At 29.3% G+C, this 6,610-nt stretch overlaps 1 long non-coding RNA gene across 1 annotated transcript; it reads right to left on the bottom strand.

The window, feature by feature from the left end:
* Positions 1–1,452: 1,452 nt before the first annotated feature.
* LOC130015738 (uncharacterized) lies at positions 1,453–3,905 on the bottom strand. Its single transcript, XR_008791087.1, has 3 exons — positions 3,718–3,905; positions 2,080–2,152; positions 1,453–1,677 (listed from the first exon to the last, which is right to left on the bottom strand). It is a non-coding gene; the product is annotated as an uncharacterized LOC130015738 (long non-coding RNA).
* Positions 3,906–6,610: the final 2,705 nt, after the last annotated feature.

A 6,610-nucleotide genomic window follows, 5' to 3' on the forward strand; every position in this document is an offset into this window, starting at 1 on the left:
TTGGCAAATGAATTATGTTTCGACAACTAACTCGTTTTCTAAATATATTATAATCTTTGAATTTGCATGTCTTGTCCACCATTTTTGTAATATTTTTTAATTATATTCACAACTCATTCAGAAGCAGCATAACACAATATTATGCATTCATGTGTACAAAGCCTATCCTACTTGACATATATAAAATCATATAACATCATCTGAAACTAGTCCTGAATATATTTGTGTAGATAACAAAAAAACATAAACTAAACGGCCTAATGCCATTAAAAAAAAAACCGACCTTATAGTCCCTTTTCGATCCTACTTTAACGTTAAAAATTTGTCAATTTTACTTTATTTCGCATTTTTGTGTTTCACTTGTATCCTGAGATATTAAATTGACGTTTTTTTCATTTGAAAAAAATTCAGAAACCGTTCTCCATGTATAACATATATTAATTGTACATTTTTAAAATTTATTTAGATTTAGTTAAATTAATTAAAAATTTAAATTAGTTTGAATTTGATTATGATTTTTAGTTAGTTTTTAAAAATAAAAGACTTATTTGTACTTTTTTTGAATGGAAATAAATTTAATTTTATCTTTAAATATAGTTAATTGAATGATTTCATCATTTAAGTTAAAAAAATTAACAAAAACTAAAAATTTGGTACAATTGAAACGATAAAGTGTAAAATAGGGTAAAATTGACAAGTTTTCAACGTTAAGATAGGATCGAAAAAGGGTTAAACGGTCGGGGTTTTTTTTAAGTTATTAGGTCTAAAATAAACTATAAATTTTAAAGTTATGACATATTTAGCCAACATCTATAATTATGGATATATAAATTCATCTGTCCCATATATTATTTTAGTTAATAATTATTTTAATTGAACCTTTTCAAGTAATTTAGTGTTTGTTTCAAATGTTTCAAAATTAAATAATAATTTTCACTCTCAACAATTATTTTAAATGTTTGGTAAACTATTATAAAGAGCATTTATTAATCTTTTAAATCTCAAATAGTTTTTAGAGTTCTTTCCTGACGGATGATAGATTATCTAATTTTATATGATAATATTTTTTATTAACAGTTCTAATTAGTATTTAAAAATGGGGGGTCCATGAAGATGTCTATTTCACTCAACCTTATGGCTACGTGGTCGTTTTACTGAAAATGGAATCGCCATCTTGCAGGGTTCGGCATGTCTTTTCTACTAATTAAACATATCAATCGTTTATGTATTTATAAGATATCGTACATCAGTTCAAAAACATTCGAGTTCGTAGTCACAATTAACTACTTATAAAATTTATTAATTTTATTGATTTACCGGTAATACACCAAGTAGGCTGTCACAACCCAATTTCGTGGATTGTGACCGGCGCTAGGGTATGGGTATGGTCGTACCAAAACCCGTAGCAAGCCTTGCGGAAAAACAATAAACAATATAAATAATTTAAATATCTGAAAGGTTCAACAGCATGCCTTATATATAAATAAATAATATTCCAGAGTGAACATGGCAAATATAAATAGTCGCTCAATCGACAATCCCAAAGTACAATAATAAGTAATGTATAAACTAGTTCTACTGCGGTCTAAGAGTTCGAAAAATAGAAACTAGTTTAATAACATAAAAACCTCCGAGGAATCAAAAGAATCGGAGTGGACCAGCTCTCAAATCATAAACCTGGAAAATTTGGGAAAACAACGGGGTCAGATATACTGAGATGAGTTTGCAATACTATTTACATTTATTAAGTTTAAAACCCTTAAATCAAAACAGTTTATACTAATATAGTATGATTATGGAAAACAGTATTGAAATGATCCCAGCGTAAGTATGTCATAGCATACCGATAAACCCAGAGTAGACGGGAACCAATCCTCGACATATAAATATACCAGCGTAAGCAAGACTTTAGTCTGCCGTTTCCCAGAGTACTTACCGGTGCACACAGTCTCGATACAAGCCTATCGAGTAGCTCGTTTCAATCCAGATCCATAATCGTTTAAAACAACTCGAAAACATTTATAATACTAATATAAATTGCGGTACTTAATAAAGCGGTAAATAGCACTACAAACTCACTGCTTGCTTATCCACGTGATCTTGGCAAACAGCTAACCCTCCGTAGACTCCGAAGCACGAGCAGTCGACGGGTCTAAAATAATAAATAGGTTAATATCTGAACGACCCCTAACTCTAAGATTACTAGACACCACGTAGGACTAGCACAATTAAATAACCAGATAAATCACAGAGAAACACAATTCTCAAATAAATTATAATGCCGTAAATAAATCAAGCCTATTGAGCTCATATATACCATATAATCCGGAAGGGTAAAGTCAAATAATAATAAATAGAAATATTATATCCAATTTACTAATTCCAACGTAGCGAGTCAACTGAGTTAACACGGAGCTCAGTTTCTTCTCACATGTCGGGCAACCAATGTATAACCCGATCCAACCATTTTATATAAAAAAAATATAATCCACAGATTATAATATCGAAAATAATAATTTTAATAAAATGATAATTCATAATTGAAACGAAATTCAATAGCTTTATACTCAAGTAATCAATATTTAAAATAAATTTCTTAACCCAAATGATTTAAAAAAATAATTTAAAAGATAAAATGTAAATTAGTCAAATTGGCACACGAAGCCAATAATTTAAAATTAACATTACACAAGTAACTATTCATTTAAAAGATTACAAATTGTCGTTTTCAAAATATAATAATTTAAAAAATTTAAATTATAATCGATACTAATATTATTTTTAGATTTAAAATAATATTAGCAATTGACCAATAACAGTTGAATTAATAATCGAACGCATGACAAAAATTAAAATCAACCACCCAAGTTTTATAGAACAATTATTATGAACAAGAATGCAAATGCTGCCAACCACCAATTCATTAAGCAAGGTTCAAAATTATTATATGAAACCCACTAACAGTGACATTAACCAATAATAATCCAACCAACGTGAAATCTAAACCAACAATTGAATTATCAAACAATTGAATAATCAAAGTGCTAATTTCAAGGTACCAAATCAGCCCTAGGTCATACATTTACAACCGCATAAACTTGTCCAAAACAACGAGGAATCATGGCATGACATGCAATTCAATATAATACTTAAATTTAATCAACGATTCCAAACACCCAAAATATAACCAATAGTATACATGCTAATCCCACCCTCAAACATATATTGAATTATGATTAAATAATAAATTGGATTAAAATATAGTAAATTAAACTTAAAATACTTGTTTATACTATTTATAAATTCTAGGTTTTAAAACGTTAAACAGAAGAAACATTATTACTTTCCTCTAAATTAAATGACTAACCCAAATAAAATGAAACAAAAATTATTATCGGTATTTGTGCTAAAATGATAAATTGCAGTATAAACTTTTAGGTGAAAAGTGTTGAAATTTTAGGGACTAAAACTTCAATTTATACAAAAACAAATTGTAATGGATTCAACAATTTTCTTTTGTTTCTGTAAATCTTCATTTGCCATACCCATAAATAACAACCATTCGTATTCTACATGAATAAGACAAAAATTGGCAAATGAATACAGTAGATTAAAACAGCAAACTTTATAAGGATTATACAAAATTCAATTACATTGCTTAATATATATATTTAAATCACTATAATAATATAACGAAAAATGTGGTGAAGATAATACCTTTAAAAAGCTTCATTCTTGTCCCTTTTTCAAATTATAATTTTAGCTAATAATAACTTTGTGTTTTCCATATTTTGACGGCTACATTCATTCTTTTATGTTGTTTTTTTTATTCTTTTGTTTTCTTCGAAGAAAGCACTAGCCTTCTTTAAATACATCTCATTAAAATTAGGGTTTTGTTTAGAAAAAATAAAATGACAACCTTATCCCTTATCTTTTATTATTATTATTAAACTTTATTTTATCTTATTTATATTATTATTATAATTTTACTTTTTATTATTATTATTATTATTATTATTTTCGGGATTACACAACAAATGCTGAATTTTTTATAAGGCCCACAAATGACGACAGACCAAAACCAGAATTTATTCAACAAGTCAAATAAGACAACTGAAGCACAAAAACAACAAACCTAACGGCGGAACGTATATAAAAAAAACAAAAAAAAATACGGGATATTACATTCTCCCTAACTTAAAAACAAAATCGTCCTCGATTTTAACACAAAACCTAACAAGCACAAACCAACAAAATAGAGCGCATATAACAACCAAAATAAACACACAAGCAATAATTCCAACGTATCACAAGGATAGCAAAATATAGCATTTTTGCATAACAAGCTTTGTCTCCATAGTGTACTCCTCAACCGAGTGATCAACCCAACTGAAACCAAATGTATACCTTGAAATTCCAACTGATAAAGATCATGCATAATTAACAACTCAACACCAAGTATCCCGTATCAAAAACATTTAAATAAACCTGTTATAGCAAACGAACTACCTACTCTAATATATCAACTAGATATGACTCTCCACAAGACGAACAATCTTAACGAATCAAGAATCACGATATTACAGATCTACACTCTAAGAATACACCAATTTAACTCATGATAACAAAAGTTCCAAATTGTTAAACAACAAAATCATCCTGAAAGACTCTTACAATCCTTCAAAAGTATAAGGCCCGCAACTACACGGTAACTAAACATTGACCATATTCCACATATATTACACAGCCTAATATCACGTCGCATGCACAAAAGGTTCAACAACCGACCAAAACGATATCCAAATATTTCACAATAAAAAAAATTTCAATTAACAGAATCGACCATCCAACCCTTACTGGCGAAACTTATTAACCGCGATTCCCGTTCCTTGAATCAGCTAACTCATATATCCTAACCAAACTCAAATTCTCACAATCATTCCAACAATTTACTATAACCTCGTAAACAATAAGAGATCACTTAGATCAAATTCACCACTAACCGAGTCATTGGTTATGCTCAAGTCAAACTTACAGAAAAACAAAATTTTCAAAACACAAAACATTATGTTAATATTTTCCACTTCTCTTTTAAAGACGTTAACATCTTATACCTCTCTTTATATCAAAAAAAATGCTTTCACTGTTGGAAAACCTCAAGTTTTGTAAACACGTTAAAATTTTCAAAATATTCGTATTTTGAATTCGCAGTTACACCTTACTTTTAAATAAGTTTACAAATCTATAAAATCGATCAGTTGACAAAATTATTATTTTTTTAATTCAAACTTGATAAAATTTTATCCATTTGTCAAAATGGAAAAATAGTTGTAAGCAAAATCTCTTTGTTCACACAATATTTTTATACGAGTATACCAAATATTTAAACAAAATCAAATATGTAGAAACAAACTTCTTTGAAAATCACAGTGTATACACACACGTAGAGTTTAACCAAATCTCTTAATCCAAAAACCCTCAAATCATAAATCGGAAGTTAACACGTAAGCCTCTCAATCACCTCAAAATCCTATCACACTATTGCAACAAAAACTCGAATGCAACCTTATATCTAACACAAATTCCTACGAATCACAATTATTCAAATAACATAAAACTGATCATAGCAACACAATCATCCTTAATTCACCACAATCATCACAGAGTATTTGTCCAGCTACCTTTCGGTAAAAACATTAAAACCATTTGAAATCCATTAACTTTATAAATAAATCTATCAAAGTGTGACTCGCGAGTTCGTTTCAAAATATTTTTCTCAAATACACTTTATCGATAAAAATCCATTTTACATAATTGTGCGCCAGGGTGATGACATCTCTCATCCCCAAAGAGTTGCATCCAACTCTAATCATTTCTATGCACGTGATGCATGTCCTATTATGCATGGACCAATTATTTATTTTCTTTTTATTTAGTGAATATACTCAATGCTCAATGCAATTCCCTATCCGTGACATACAAAAATGCATGTTCATGATATGTCTGGGCACAATTACGTGATAAAAACATTTTAAATACTTTAACAAATTTTCATCTGAAATCAATTCCTCGATAAAATATTTGCTAGACATTACCCTCTATGAGATGTGCACTCGATAGCCTCAAAATATTTCTCAAACTCTATACTTGCAACCCACCAAATCATATAATACTATCATAACAATTCAAACTGTGTACTTCATAAAATTCCCCTATGCGAATATAATATCCAAATTAACCTCAACCAAACTGAAATTATACTTAAAGAGAAACGACATATAACATTTGTATCTACAAAACTCACCTTCAATTACGGAATTGCGCCGTCCAACACGACGAACGCACTAGTGTATTGATACACCAATTTATCTCCTCGGGCCAGAATTTCCAATATTCTTATCTAGGATAATCAGAAACCGCCAACTGTTCCCGATAGTCACTTTCCTCATCTTCTTCGATATCACTTCCCAAATGCCCTCGATCCATAAATCGATATATTAAACCAGACATTAGCCAAACAAAAATAAAATAATACACAGGGGCTAAACAAAGGTTCGACTTAAAATTCAATACCAATCATCAAGGTTAAGCCAAATCAACGCCTGATAGC

This window comes from Mercurialis annua, linkage group LG7, assembly GCF_937616625.2.
Source record: "Mercurialis annua linkage group LG7, ddMerAnnu1.2, whole genome shotgun sequence".
In the NCBI taxonomy this organism is placed as follows: domain Eukaryota; kingdom Viridiplantae; phylum Streptophyta; class Magnoliopsida; order Malpighiales; family Euphorbiaceae; genus Mercurialis; species Mercurialis annua.